General features: G+C 36.5%; 1 non-coding gene across 1 annotated transcript; it reads left to right on the top strand.

Moving 5' to 3' along the window:
* The first annotated feature begins 3,906 nt into the window (after nucleotides 1-3,906).
* TRNAP-UGG (transfer RNA proline (anticodon UGG)) lies at nucleotides 3,907-3,978 on the top strand. The gene has a single exon. It is a non-coding gene; the product is annotated as a tRNA-Pro (tRNA).
* The last annotated feature ends 10,228 nt before the right edge of the window (nucleotides 3,979-14,206 follow it).

The following is a 14,206-nucleotide window of genomic DNA, read 5'->3' on the forward strand; positions in this document are numbered from 1 at the left end:
TAGCATTAACTAATTTTCATGGACACATATGGATCCTTAACATACTAAAATGACTGTTATTATTGGTATCAAACCAATAACAATTCATATCTTGAATTAATTTTTATATCTATCAACATGTTTGCTACTTTTATCTAAAACTTGATCACGAGTTTTTCTTATTTGCATTTTAAAATTATGTATTTCTATTTCTAGAATTGAAACAAAAACATGTGGATAAATTTCAAATATTGAGGCGCATAAAAGATATGGACCAGCAACTAAAAATGATAGATCTACTACAAGGCATTTGGTCTAGTTGTATGTAAAATTATGTATTTCTATGGATATCATTTCTATTTCTAGAATTGAAACAAAAACATGTGGATAAATTTCAAATATTGAGGCGCATAAAAGATATGGACAAGCAACTAAAAATGTATGATTCTCTTCAAATCTTGGAAACTATGAGGATTCCTCTCCTTTCTTGACATAAAGACTTACTTTTTTGGGACTTGGACCATAGACAGTCATCTACTCTTACTCCTACTCCCTTCTCTAAGAATCAACATAGCATAATCATTCCATGAAGGCCGAGGTAGTCTTATAAAAGAAGATGAGGCTACCACTTTCTATTGCAGAATTTCTATGGGAATAGAGAATGAACCATATTCTTGGGAGACAAGATACACAAATTGTTCTATGATATTTTTTCTAGGAACTCTTTGTTATGTTGTCCGCTGAAGGTTTCAGGAAAGGGACACAGATTCTCTATTGCACTGATCTCACAATAGAAGTTTTACCTAGGTCATCTATCGTCACAACTCTTTTAAGGAAGATGCGCCCAAATAACCAGTGAACAATAACATTTAAAGAAGTTTCAGAGAGCGAGAAGAGGATTGTGATAGAAGTTGCCCTAGGTAAAACTTCTTTAAATGTCTTAGCCAATCATGACCTCATAATGAGGAGTCTCTTGGACAACAATAACATATGGACAACAAATGTCTTAGCCAATTGTGACGGTCATGATTGCTCAAGGCGTGTCGCCCAAATAATCGGTAAACAATAACATTGCACAAATAACCGCCTTGGACAACAAATCGTTTACAAGAATGGCTGAGACATGCAACATGCAACCACAGGCAACACGCCTTGGGCAATCATGACTATGACATCTGCCCCCACACAATTTATTGGATGAGGCTGACTTTAGGTCTCTCGATGCGCTTCCAGCTGATCTCATAATGAGGAGTCTCTTCCAACCTACTAGGTGCTGTTGAAATCACTTCTCGGTTTGTTGAGTCTTCATGTCTTCTCTGTTCGTGTCTTTCCTACTTTCTTCGCTTGAAACTTTTTTCTTATTTGTATGACGTCATACCACCTGCTTCTGCTTGATGCCTTTTGGGTCGAAATAATAACGTTTCAAGTTACTAACGTGGACAAAAAGGTTAGTCCGCATCCATAAGAGAAATTGGATTCTATATGATGTCTTCATAATCTTATGGATAACTTTAACTAGTCCATAGTATTTTCACACTAGTTTTTGGTTCTTGTTGCTTTGAACTCGAAGTTTATCTGAACTTAACTTATATGAACTCTTTATTTTTCTTGAAATTATTGTGGTTGACGCTTCCGACTGACCCTTCTCTTCATCCGTCTAGATGATATTTCTGTGTGAACAGGTGTTGCTTCAGTGGTTTGTTTCTGTCTCCCTTCTTCAGTATCTAACCTTGTTTTTGTCTCTTCTGGTGGGGATAAATCCATTATCTGACCTTGTTTTGCGTCGTGGTGTTCATGTAGTGGCAACAAGGTTTCTATTGAGGTTGGCTCACTCGAGCTCCCCTTTTTAATTACAACAGTAGCAGCAAGCCTAGATTCATCATGGCTATGATTCTTTCTCAACTGTAGTATCGACATCATTTTCAACCCTCTTGGTTGATGGATGTTTTTCTGATGATTAGCGGGTTAGACTCCATTACTACTAGACATTTTGCTAGGGGCATGTAAATGACTTTGTGTTTTAGCAGGACGTTCATTCCTGACACGACGTCGAAGTCATCCATTTCAACTATCACTAAACAATTTGCCTAGTCCAAGGCTCCAGCTTGATTAGAGTTCTCATTGTGACTCCTAAGACAGGTAAAGCTTCCAATTTGACGGCGTTCATCTTTCCTGTATCTTGATGCCAAAGGATGTTAAAATATTTTGCATCTGTCTCCATCATGAGTTGTGGGTGGCTCTAGAGTTGACAATGGTGTTCCTTACTACTTTGTGCTTTACCCAAACCTCGACATACATAATATATATATATTCATTTAACTATAACACATATGGTCCATGAAAGAATTGTAACTCTTATGCTCATTAATATTATAATGGCTACTACCTAAATTATAACCTAAAGTTGATAATTGATGTCCAATTAGCCAACCCTAAATTTGTAATCATTGTGGAGTGATTGAAATTACAATGGAAGTAGTTTAAACTCCTAGTACCTTAAAGGAAGTTGGTCTCTTCTAATAAAACACGAAGTTCTCTTTAATATCATTAATACAATTATGCTAGACATGAAACTACAACTGCGTTCAATTTAACTCCATTTTATTGTCATCTTGAATGACGTGTGAATATATATTCTTGAATTACCTTGATATTTCATATTAGTTAAGCTTTTTGCAAAATCACAATTAGACAACAACAAAGATGAACTTTGGTCTGTTTATTATTTTAAAGAAAATTTCTTTCTCCATCTTATTCCTAATAACTCTGCAACTAAATTCATATTATGTTAAGAAACAAATTTTTTACTCGCAAGAAGTAAAATATGCAACTTTAACTAAAATTTCATCTAAACAAATTTTATTGCCATACAACATAGATGACAATTATAGCCTTCAAACAAAAACTAGAGTAGTTGTGTTGAACGGGATAGAAACTCTAGTGATCATCCATAATATACAACCACTACCTAAATTATGACCTAAAAATTTGAAAACATAAGTTGTAGTTGAAAATTACATAAAACAATCCCCTAAATCAAAGAACTCGTGTCTAATTAGTAAACCCTAAAGATAGTAGCTAACATAGAGTAATTGAAGCTCCACATGAAGTAATTTAAAGTTCCAGTTACTTAACTAAAGTTTATCTCGTCTTTAAGGAAGCATGAGTTGCACTTAAGTTCATGAAATATTTATAGACTCCAACTTTTAGTACTATTAATGCAATTATATTTCATATGAGTTTGTCATAAATCAAACTATGGTACATTCAATACAACTTCATTTTCTTGTCATACGAAGCAAAATAGAAGAATTAAATCAAACAAACTGACGAACTGAGCCGAATAAATCCAACCCAACCCAAACTGATTAGTTTGATTCATTTGTTGGGTTGTAGTTTATTCGATAACACTTGCATATTAGAACAATTCAACATTACATGCCTTACTTACAAGTAAAATACTAGACCATCAACTTTTTGTTTTATAGTCCAACAACCGCTCAAGAAAATAGATTTCAAACTTGAGAGAAAAAAATATATTGAGTAGGAGTTAAAAATGTTGCATTTTTTTTTAGAAAGGGCATTTGGTCTAGTTGTATGATTCTCGCTTAGGGTGCGAGAGGTCTCGAGTTCAATTCTCGAAATGCCCCTATGTTCATTTCTCAAAAGATGAGCCTTAGAGAAAGAGAATGCTCTTATTAATATCATTTACTTGTGTACTCCACGATATATGTTTATAGTCCATAATAGGGGCATTTGGTCTAGTGGTATGATTCTTACTTTGGGTGCAAGAGGTCTCGAGTTTGATTCTCGGAATGCCCCTCCAAAAGATAAAAATGACAATTTTGAAAGAAAAAAAAACAAAATGAAATAAAAAATAGTCATCAATGGGGCCTAATCCAAAGGAATGCTTATAGTCCATAATAGGGGCATTTGGTCTAGTGGTATGATTCTTGCTTTGGGTGCAAGAGGTCTCGAGTTCGATTCTCGGAATGCCCCTCCAAAAGATAAAAATGACAATTTTGACAGAAAAAAAAAACAAAATGAAATAAAAATAGTATAGTCATCAATGGGGCCTAACCCAAAGGAATGCGTGGCAATGAACAACTTCAACTTATATAAATTTCATATATTGAGGCACGGAAAATATATAGACTAGCAACTAAGAATTATAAATTTGCTATAAAGGCATGTGGTCTAAGTGGTATGATTATCCTTTTGGGTGTGAGAGGTCTCAAGTTCGATTCTCAAAATGCCCCCAACAATATTATATCAAAATGAATTATGCAAGATAATATGATTTAAAATGTGGTTTTTAAACATTGAACCAAGAAGATCGTCTCGAGCCGGACTTCGAAAAGAGCATTACACAAATTGTTCTATTATTGTATTCTTTCTTTCTAGAACTTTTGAGTCAAATAGGTCATCTGTTGTCACAATCCTTCATCTGTTGTCTAGGAACTTTTCAGTCAAATAGGTCATCTATCTGTTGTCACAATTCTTTCTTTTTAGGAACGGAACTTTTCAGTCAAATAGGTCATCTGTTGTCACAATCCTTTCTTTCTAGGAACAGAACTTTTCAGTCAAATAGGTCATCTGTTGTCTAGGAACTTTTCAGTCAAATAGGTCATCTGTTGTCACAATCCTTCATCTGTTGTCTAGGAACTTTTCAGTCAAATAGGTCATCTGTTGTCACAATCCTTCATCTGTTGTCTAGGAACTTTTCAGTCAAATAGGTCATCTGTTGTCACAATCCTTCATCTGTTGTCTAGGAACTTTTCAGTCAAATAGGTCATCTGTTGTCACAATCCTTTCTTTCTAGGAATGGAACTTTTCAGTCAAATAGGTCATCTGTTGTCACAATCCTTTCTTTTTAGGAACGGAACTTTTCAGTCAAATAGGTCATCTGTTGTCACAATCCTTTCTTTCTAGGAACGGAACTTTTCAGTCAAATAGGTCATCTGTTGTCTAGGAATTTTTCAGTCAAATAGGTCATCTGTTGTCTAGGAACTTTTCAGTCAAATAGGCCATCTGTTGTCACAATCCTTTCTTTCTAGGAACTTTTCAGTCAAATAGGTCATCTATTGTCACAATCCTTTCTTTTTAGGAACTTTTCCGTCAAATAGGTCATCTATTGTCACAATCCTTTCTTTCTAGGAACTTTTCAGTCCAATAGGTCATCTGTTGTCACAATCCTTTGTTCTATTGTATTCTTTCTAGGAACTTTTCAGTCAAATAGGTTGTCTGTTGTCACAATCCTTTGTTATATTGTATTCTTTCTAGGAACTTTTCAGTCAAATAGGTCATCTGTTGTTACAATCCTTTATTCTATTGTATTCTTTCTAGGAACTTTTCAATCAAATAGGCATCTGTTGTGTACTCCACGATATATGTTTAAACCCCTTACCTTATCAGTCATCAGGCAGGTTTTTGGTATCATATATCGAGATAATTATTATGAAAAAGCTATTCCACTAGTGTGACTTAGATACCCTTTCTTTGTGGTATCGGTCATGCTATTTGAATAGCCTGAAGTCATCATAGCCTCTCCACCGGTTCCGAAGACTCCTTCGGCATCAATGTGCTCCAATGAAAGAGATCAGACCCTTTCCTGAACTAGAACCGAGCACAAAATGCCTAGGAGAAAGTCGAAAGCGAGCTCTTTTCGCGTATACGCAATCTCAAAACCCAATTAGCTCAAGGACTGTCTCCTCAACCCTGGCAAGTATGAGTGCTTGGTAAGAGAGAATGTCGAATGAAAAAGACATTCGATTACGGCAACATTCGCAATTACCAAACTGCACTAAACCTAGTAGAGATCTTCGACCTAACAATAATGCAACTTAAAGCCCATTTAATCAATCCGCTTTGTACCTTATTGTTGACCGAATCGGATGCACGCCAGGCCTAAATTCTCTCTCAGTCACCTGGAGACGAAAGGAAGATCAGATTCGAAGTTTACGAATCGAAGAAAAAGTGGATCTGAGTTCTACATGCTTTCATTTTCAAAAGCTTCGCTTGCCTGCAGTACTTTATTTAGGATGTGCAACAATACGGTCATCTCTCAGCCGTGTACAAAGAATTCCTTGATCATTTCCTTGGCGGATAACACAAATGAAATCGCTTCCCTGACCACCCATCTTATGAGTCCATTCTTGTCTTGTTGGTTTGTTGTACTATTCTATACCTCTCTCGATTGGTAGAAAGACGTTCGGGAGCTGGGAGGGCCTATCGTGAGGGAACATTCCATTTCACGGTAGACAAAGGTAAAGCGGGAGCTGCATATGTCCACTGTGATCAAGGCAGAGCGACTCCATCTTTAAAAGATGTTGGTTTTATCGAAACTGTTAGATCCGCTTTCGTTAAAGAAAAAATAGGAGCTCTTGGTTTGGCCGATGTCGATTCGTATGGCAATGCGGACTCGACTCATGATGAGGATTCTGCTTTTCATACTGCTGTTATGAGCCGAAAGAGCTGGTAAGCTATCTCGCTAAACGAAAGGAAAAAGCACGTACGCGTTGACCTTGTTACAAGAGGTGGGGGCCAACCAAAGAAGGTCAGTCGGACTAGGTTAGGACCCTTGATCCGGTTCAGCTATGTTCTTCCATGCGAGAATGTATGCGTATCGGTATCCTCTTTAGGACCGGTTGCTTCCTCTTTTTGTTTATACGTTTGGAGAAACCTGCTAAGCCCGCCTTTCTTATCAGGTGTGATTCAATCTTTCAGCTCAAACATTCCTATCGTCCGACGGAAAAGGTAGGAGTACGACTACCTTTTCCTTTTCTTTCCCGAGCCAAGGGATCATTCAGTTTCTACCAAAAAGTTCACTATCTATTAGTTGCCATAATCGAATGTATTTCTCATTTCACGTTTGCTCCTCCAAGAGTTTCCTGGTCCGTAGTAGACGAAACCTTGGACTTCTATCAAACTTATAGCATTTCCTGGTGAGCTCGCTGTTGAGGGTTGGCCTTACAGGAGATCGAGCAGCCTTTCTTTCCCTACCTGGTATGCTTTCCCGCTTATTGTGCAACTAGCCAACTAGCCAAAGAGAGAGGGAGAGGGATCATGTCAATCAATTTGTATGTGCATTTTGTCAGTCCTGTACTTGCCTGCTTAGCTTTCTTAGTCAACATCTCCGGTTTCTCCCGAACCAAGAGGTCCTGCTTATCCATACCCAAAAGTCACACTTTCAGCCGAAAGACTGATTTTTTTCATAAAGTCGGTTCATAGATCAAGAAAGAATAAAGCTGCTTACAGGGACAGTTATGCGATACGTCTTTTCATACTCGCCTTTTCTTTAACCCTACTATCAACCTAGCCATTCTCGCTTGTTGCTTTAAGCGGTCTCCCCACTGTAGATTACTCGGATTGGTTCTCGCATCCCTATGCCAAAAAGGATGGGCGAGTTTGGTTTGAATGTTCATCGATTAGGTGGATCCATATGCTCCGGGGGGGGGGGGGGTCAGACAAGGTGTAGCGCAGTCTAGTCAGCGCATCTGTTTTGGGTATGTTGTCCGCTAAAGGTTTTAGGAAAGGGGGTACAAATTTTCTACATAGGTCATCTGTGGTCACAATTCTTTTAAAGAAGATGCTCCCAAATAATCGATGAACAATAGCCTTTAAAGAAGTTTCAGAGAGCAAGAAGAAGCAGAAAAGAGAATAGGAGTGAGTCGTGCAAGGAAGAAGGAACTAGTAGGTTTAATTTGGGTTCGTTTGAACTAAAAAAAGAACAAAAGTTTTTCAAATGAACTCAAATTTAAGACTCACTAGCCCAAAGTCCATATGTGGTAAAAAAAAAAAAACCTTCCGTTGCCCAACCCTTATTCGCAGTCTGCATCGAACCATTTCTTTTTCAACCTACACGTATGCTCCAGGCCAAACTCACGTAACTAGTCAGAAGATGCGGCCCACAACTAAACGGAAGACAAGTGTCACAATCGCACTCTTGCAGTAGTGAGACAATGATTATGTGACATTTGTTCTAATCCAATGAACAAGTCAACCATGCAAAATTTAGACTAAATGAACAATAGCAGTGTATGCTCGAATCACATTTAGAAGAAATAGTTTAGAAAACTTGAGCGAGGAAATACATTAAAAACAATTTCAAATAAAGCAATGTTATAAACTAAAAGTGAAGAAACAACAACTGGTCACGTTCTCCTATAGTACATTTTGGGACATTTTAGTCCTGATGGGTGTAGATATGATTTTGAGGACTAATCATACACCCCGTATTGGCACAACAATAATAGTAAAGGCCTATCTAAGATGAAAGCAAGTAAAACGTGTTTGGAATGAGCATGCCACCATGAACCACAAATCGTTTACAGGAATAGCTGAGACATCTAACATGCAGCCACAGGCAACATGCCTCGGCCAATCATGACCGCGACATCTGCCCTTTAGGTCAATATCTCTATCAACCGGCTCTTCATAAACTCAATGTTGTAGGATGAGGCTGACTTTAGGTCTCGCGACGCGCTTCTAGTTGATCTCAGTATTGAGGAGTCTTTTCCAACCTACTAGGAGCTATTGAAAATCACTTCTCGGTTTGTTAACTCTTCAAGTCTTCTCTGTTGGTGTATTTCCTACTTTTTTTCGCTTGAAACAATTTCTTCTTTGCATGACGTCATACCACCTGCTTTTACTTGATGTTTTCTTGGTCCAAATAATAACATTTCAAGTTACTTACGTGGACAACAGGGTTAGTCTGTATCCATAGGAGCAATTGGATCCTATATGATGTCTTCCTAATCTTGTGGATAACTTCGACTAGTCCATAGAATTTTCGCACCAGTCTTTGGTTCTTGTTTCTTTGAACTCAAAGTTGATCTAACCTTAACTTATCATAACTCTCTATTTGCTTTGAAATTATTGTGGTCGACCCTTCTCTTCATCCGTAGAGGTGTTGGCTTGGTGTCTTTGCCAAGCATTTGAGTGATCAGTGACAAGTGCCTTTGGAGGTCAAATAAACCCGACTGTGAACATGCCATTTTTCTATTTGTAGAATTCAACTAGCTCAGGCTGAGCCGCATGACATCTATTTGTGGTACGCGACATAAAACTAATCTTGTGATTTATCTCTCTTGGTGGGGTTAAAACCCAATATCTGACCTTCTTGTTTTGGGTCGTGGTATTCATGTAGTGGCAAAAAAAATTTTGTTGAGGTTGGCACACTTGAGCTCCCCCTTTTCAAATACAACAATGGCAGCAAGTGTAGATTCATCATGCCTAAGATTCTTTCTCAATTGTACTATCGTCATCATTTTCACCCCTCTTAGTTGATGGATGTTTGTCTGAATGATCGTTGGGTTAGACTCCGTTACTACTATGCATTTTGCTAGGGGCATGTAAATGATTTTGTGTTCTAGCAGGATGTCAATCCCTGACTATTTGGGCTCTAGAATGTTGGATATGAAGGCTGACTATTTATAGTAAAAATCTGATAGAGATATATATACTAAATAATTATATATAGTAGGTGGCTACATATAGTGAAGTTATATATAATAAACTGAAATCATATGTATACCCATTAGTCAGTGCTTCCTAAATGTACATTTCTCATTCTCCATATCCTCTCTTTGCATACCTGAAGTCATTAATACAAAACCATTAGTCAATATTTCTTCTTACATATTCTCTATCATGTTTTTTGTGTTCATTTAGATCAAGTGTGTGCGTTGTTGTCTTATTCTAATAACTGGTATCAGAGCGAGGAGAGATTCACCACGATCTGTGAATATAGAAAGTTCAAAGACTGGAATTGAAAAGTTTGATGGATTCGATATCAGTTTCTAGAAGATGCAGATTGAAGATTATCAATACGAGAAAGATATTCAGGAACCCATTTTGGGGGTGATGCTGGATACCATGACCACGGAGGAGTGGAAGCTCAAGGATTGTCACGCCGTAGGGTTAATCTGGTTGACACTGCCAAGGAACCAAAGAAAGTGCGATTGGAAATGGTCCATACAGACGTTTAGAGACCGTCTCCAGTTTCTTCGTTTCTGCTACAAAAATTTCATGGATTAGAGGTCTCGCACTGTGCAACGACAACTCTCTGTTTTCCTAAGGCTAGTCAAATATCTCATGACCACTCTTTTCCTCCTCACCATATCTAGACACTATAACGTTGATCCAGTATTGTCTTATATAGTTAACGTTCACTCTTTAACGTCCAAGGACATTTTATAACTACCACGAAAATCATAACATACAATAAATTGATACAAGTTTTACAATATATCATATACTACAAAATAGGGTTAGACTGCTTACTTGGTCACGGAGAGACGTGTCATCGAGCTGAGTCATAGAGATATATGACTCTTTATCCTAAGAAAAAATCTATATAATTTAAAATCTAGCTGCTCTGATACCAATCAGTCACAACCCAAATTTCAAGGGTTCAAAACTCAAATAGAAACTAAAATTGAGAGTGAAAACAAATAGAAATAAAAGTAAATTAATATAAAATAAGAAAATGTTGTAAAATTAAAATGAGATTGAGAAAAAAACACAACATTAAATATAAAATTAAATTAAATTATAAGACGGTGTTGTTCAAATTTATCCAAACAAAAAAAAAAGTGTTTCGGATACAATTAAAAAAAAAAGTACAAAAAAACTCAAACGCAAAGACAGACTAACGCTACATACAACCCCATCTGTGAGTGCACAACCTTTGAAGGCTCCCTCATCTCAACGATAAGTTCTATTACGAACCCATCCAAAATAATCACACCTTGTTTATTTGATAACCCTTGTATATTATAACAATTCAACTTTTCGTTTTATAGCCCTCCAACTACTAAGAGGAAAATATATTTGAGTAGAAGCTAAAAATATTGGGTGTTCACGAAAAGTCATTTGGTTTAGTGGTATGATTCTCACTTGGGGTGCAAGAGGTTTTGAGTTCAATTCTTCAAATGCCCCTATGTCTAAGTCTTTTCTTATCTAAGGACTTCATATTCGAATTTTATACTTGCCATCATGCTCTTAATACTCATAGTCTTTCTTAACATCCCATCCCAAGGCTTTATTCTCCAAGACAAATTCTACATCCGAGGACTTTTATACTCTACATCCGAGGACTTTTATACTCTACATCCGAGGACTTTTATACTTACCATCATGCTCTTAATACCCATCCCACCCAACAAATTCTACATCCGAGGACTTCACGTGTTTCCTGCAATACGACCTGAATACCTAGGCCTAAGGCTTCATACTTCACGTGTTTCCTGCAATACGACCTGAATACCTAGGCCTAAGGCTTCATACTTCACGTGTTTCCTGCAATACGACCTGAATACCTAGGCCTAAGGCTTCATACATACATTTCAAGTGGTATAACAAGGGCATTTGGTCTAGTGGTATGAAAGTTCGATTCTCAAAATGCCCCTTCAAGATTGTAGTGTGAAAGACATTTACCAAGTAAATAAATACATTAAAATAACACAAGTGACACATATGTAAACTATGTTATTAATATTTTATTTCTATTACATCTTTCCTTATTTATGAAACAATGAGCGGAGATATTTTTCATTTTTACTCTATTACATCTTTCCTTATTTATGAAATAATGAGCGGAGATATTTTTCATTTTCACAATTACTGATGACGGGAGGTTTAGGATTTTTTAATGTAAGAATCGTGGGAATGTAGCTCAGATGGTAGAGCGCCGCTTCCGATGCGGAAAGTACGAAGATCGATACCTTGCATCTCCAAATGAATCGATCACTAAAGTTATGAAATAATGAGTGGAGATATTTTTTCATTATCACTAAATATATTATTCCATCTTTCCTTATTTACGAAATAATGAGCGTAGATATTTTTTCATTTTTACAATTATTGTGACGGGAGGTTTAGGGTTTTCTGATGTAAGAATCGTGGGGATGTAGTTCAGACAGTAGAGCGCTCACTTCTGATGTGGAAAGTACGGGGTTGATACCTTGCATCTCCAAATGAATCGATCACTAAATATATGAGGTTTAGGGTTTTCTGATGTAAGAATCGTGGGGATGTAGTTCAGACAGTAGAGCGCTCACTTCTGATGTGGAAAGTACGGGGTTGATACCTTGCATCTCCAAATGAATCGATCACTAAATATATTATTTCTTTTCAATTTTTTCTTATTTACGACATAATGAGCATGGATAGTTTTTCATGTCACTATTATTGATGACGAGACGTTTAGGATTTTGTGACATAAGAATCGTGGGGATGTAGCTCAAATGGTAGACCGCTTGCTTTGCATGCGAGAGTTACGGGGATAGATACCACGCATCTAAAAAAAAAAACTATCTATTGTTAAATATATTATTGAAAATTATTTCTTTTCAATTTTTCCTTATTTGTGACAGGTTGAGTAGTGATATTTCTTCATTTTCACTATTATTGATGATGGAAAATTTAGGGTTTTGTGATGCAACAATTGTGGGGATGTAGCTTCACTTAGCATGCGAGAGGTACGACTTAGAATACGAGAGGTACGAGGATCGATACCTTGCATCTCCAAAAGAAACTATTTATTATTAATATTTTATTTCTATTCAATATTATCTTATTTATGACATAATATGCAGAGCTACTTTTTTATTTTCACAATTATTGATGAAGGGACGTTTAGGGTTTTCTGATGTAAGAATCGTAGGGATGTAGTTCAAATGGTAGAGCGTTCATTTCCCATGTGAAAAGTACAGGGATCAATACCTTGCATCTCCAATTGAATCGATTACTAAATATATTATTTCTTTTCAATTTTTTCTTATTTAGGACATAATGAGGCGGGATAGTTTTTCATTTTCACTATTACTGATGACGAGATGTTTAGGACTTTGTGACATAAGAATTGTGGGGATATAGCTTAGATGGTAGAGCACTCGCTTTGCTTGTGAGAGGTATGGGGATCGATACCCTGCATCTCTAGATTTTCTTCATTTTCACTATTATTGATGATGGGAATTTGAGGGTTTTATGATGCAAGATGTAGCTTAGATGGTAGAGCTCATTTAGCATGAGAGGCAAAGGGATATCCCCATTATTAATATTTTACTTTTATTCAACCTTTCCTTATTTATGACATAATTAGCAGAGATATTTTTTCATTTTCACTAGAATTGTTCACTAGAATTGATGACGGGACATTTAGGGTTTCTGATATAAGTATTGTGGGATCACTAGAATTGATGACGGGACATTTAGGGTTTCTGATATAAGTATTGTGGGAATGTAGCTTAGATGGTAGATTGCTTACTTAGCCTGCGAGAGGTACGGGGATCGGATTGATACCCCATATCTCCAAAAAGAAACTATTCGTTATTACTATTTTATTTCTATTCAATTTTTTCTTTATTTATGACATAATGAATAGCTTTATTTTTTTATTTTCACTATTATTGATGACGAGATGTTTAGGATTTTGTGACATAAGAATCTTGAGGATGTAGCTTACAGTTTACATGTTTTCATTTTTCTACTTTGTCTGCCTACATTTAGAAATGAAGCAAAATTAGTCCGAGGGTTTTAAGCAGATTGTTATAATTCAAATTTTTAACTAAAAAACAAAATTAGTCTCGTTGTCACGCTTAAAACTACACTATAGGTATAATCGACCTATTATTCTTCCACCAATAGGAGTAAAAAGCAACGTTACTATGTAAAACTAGTTTCATGGACGATGCATCTCATGGACGATGCAAAACTATGGTGGCGCTTGAAGGTGAATTGTATAAAAAACTGGTCATGCACCAAAAGATTATGGGAAGACCATTGATGGAATTGAAGCACTCAACGCTCCCCTGTATGGGTTTCCAATCAAAGACCTAATGTTTGATGTTGACTCTTTTGAAGAAAGAGCCACTTATCGAACAACAAGAAACGTGGCGGTATCTCTGAGAACTCTATCACACACATAAAAAAAACGTGTCCAAGAGTTAGACATTACACAGAAGATCTGGCTTTCATCGAGGAGACCCGAGTTTAATTCTCGACAATGAAATTTTATCTTCTTATTTCTTTTATTTTATAGTTTCATTTTTTGTCACCAATTATATTTAAACTTTACCTAGAGAAGCACTATAATGGATGAGTTCAATAATATCTTAAATTCTAAAGACTTTTATGAAGTTGGTTTGAGAGGCAGTATAATGGTCAAGTTCAATAGTATCTTAGATTAAAAAGACTTTTATGAACTTTGAACCTTTAATAGTGT

This window comes from Cucurbita pepo, chromosome 16 (assembly GCF_057944985.1).
Source record: "Cucurbita pepo subsp. pepo isolate OVF chromosome 16, ASM5794498v1, whole genome shotgun sequence".
NCBI lineage: Eukaryota > Viridiplantae > Streptophyta > Magnoliopsida > Cucurbitales > Cucurbitaceae > Cucurbita > Cucurbita pepo.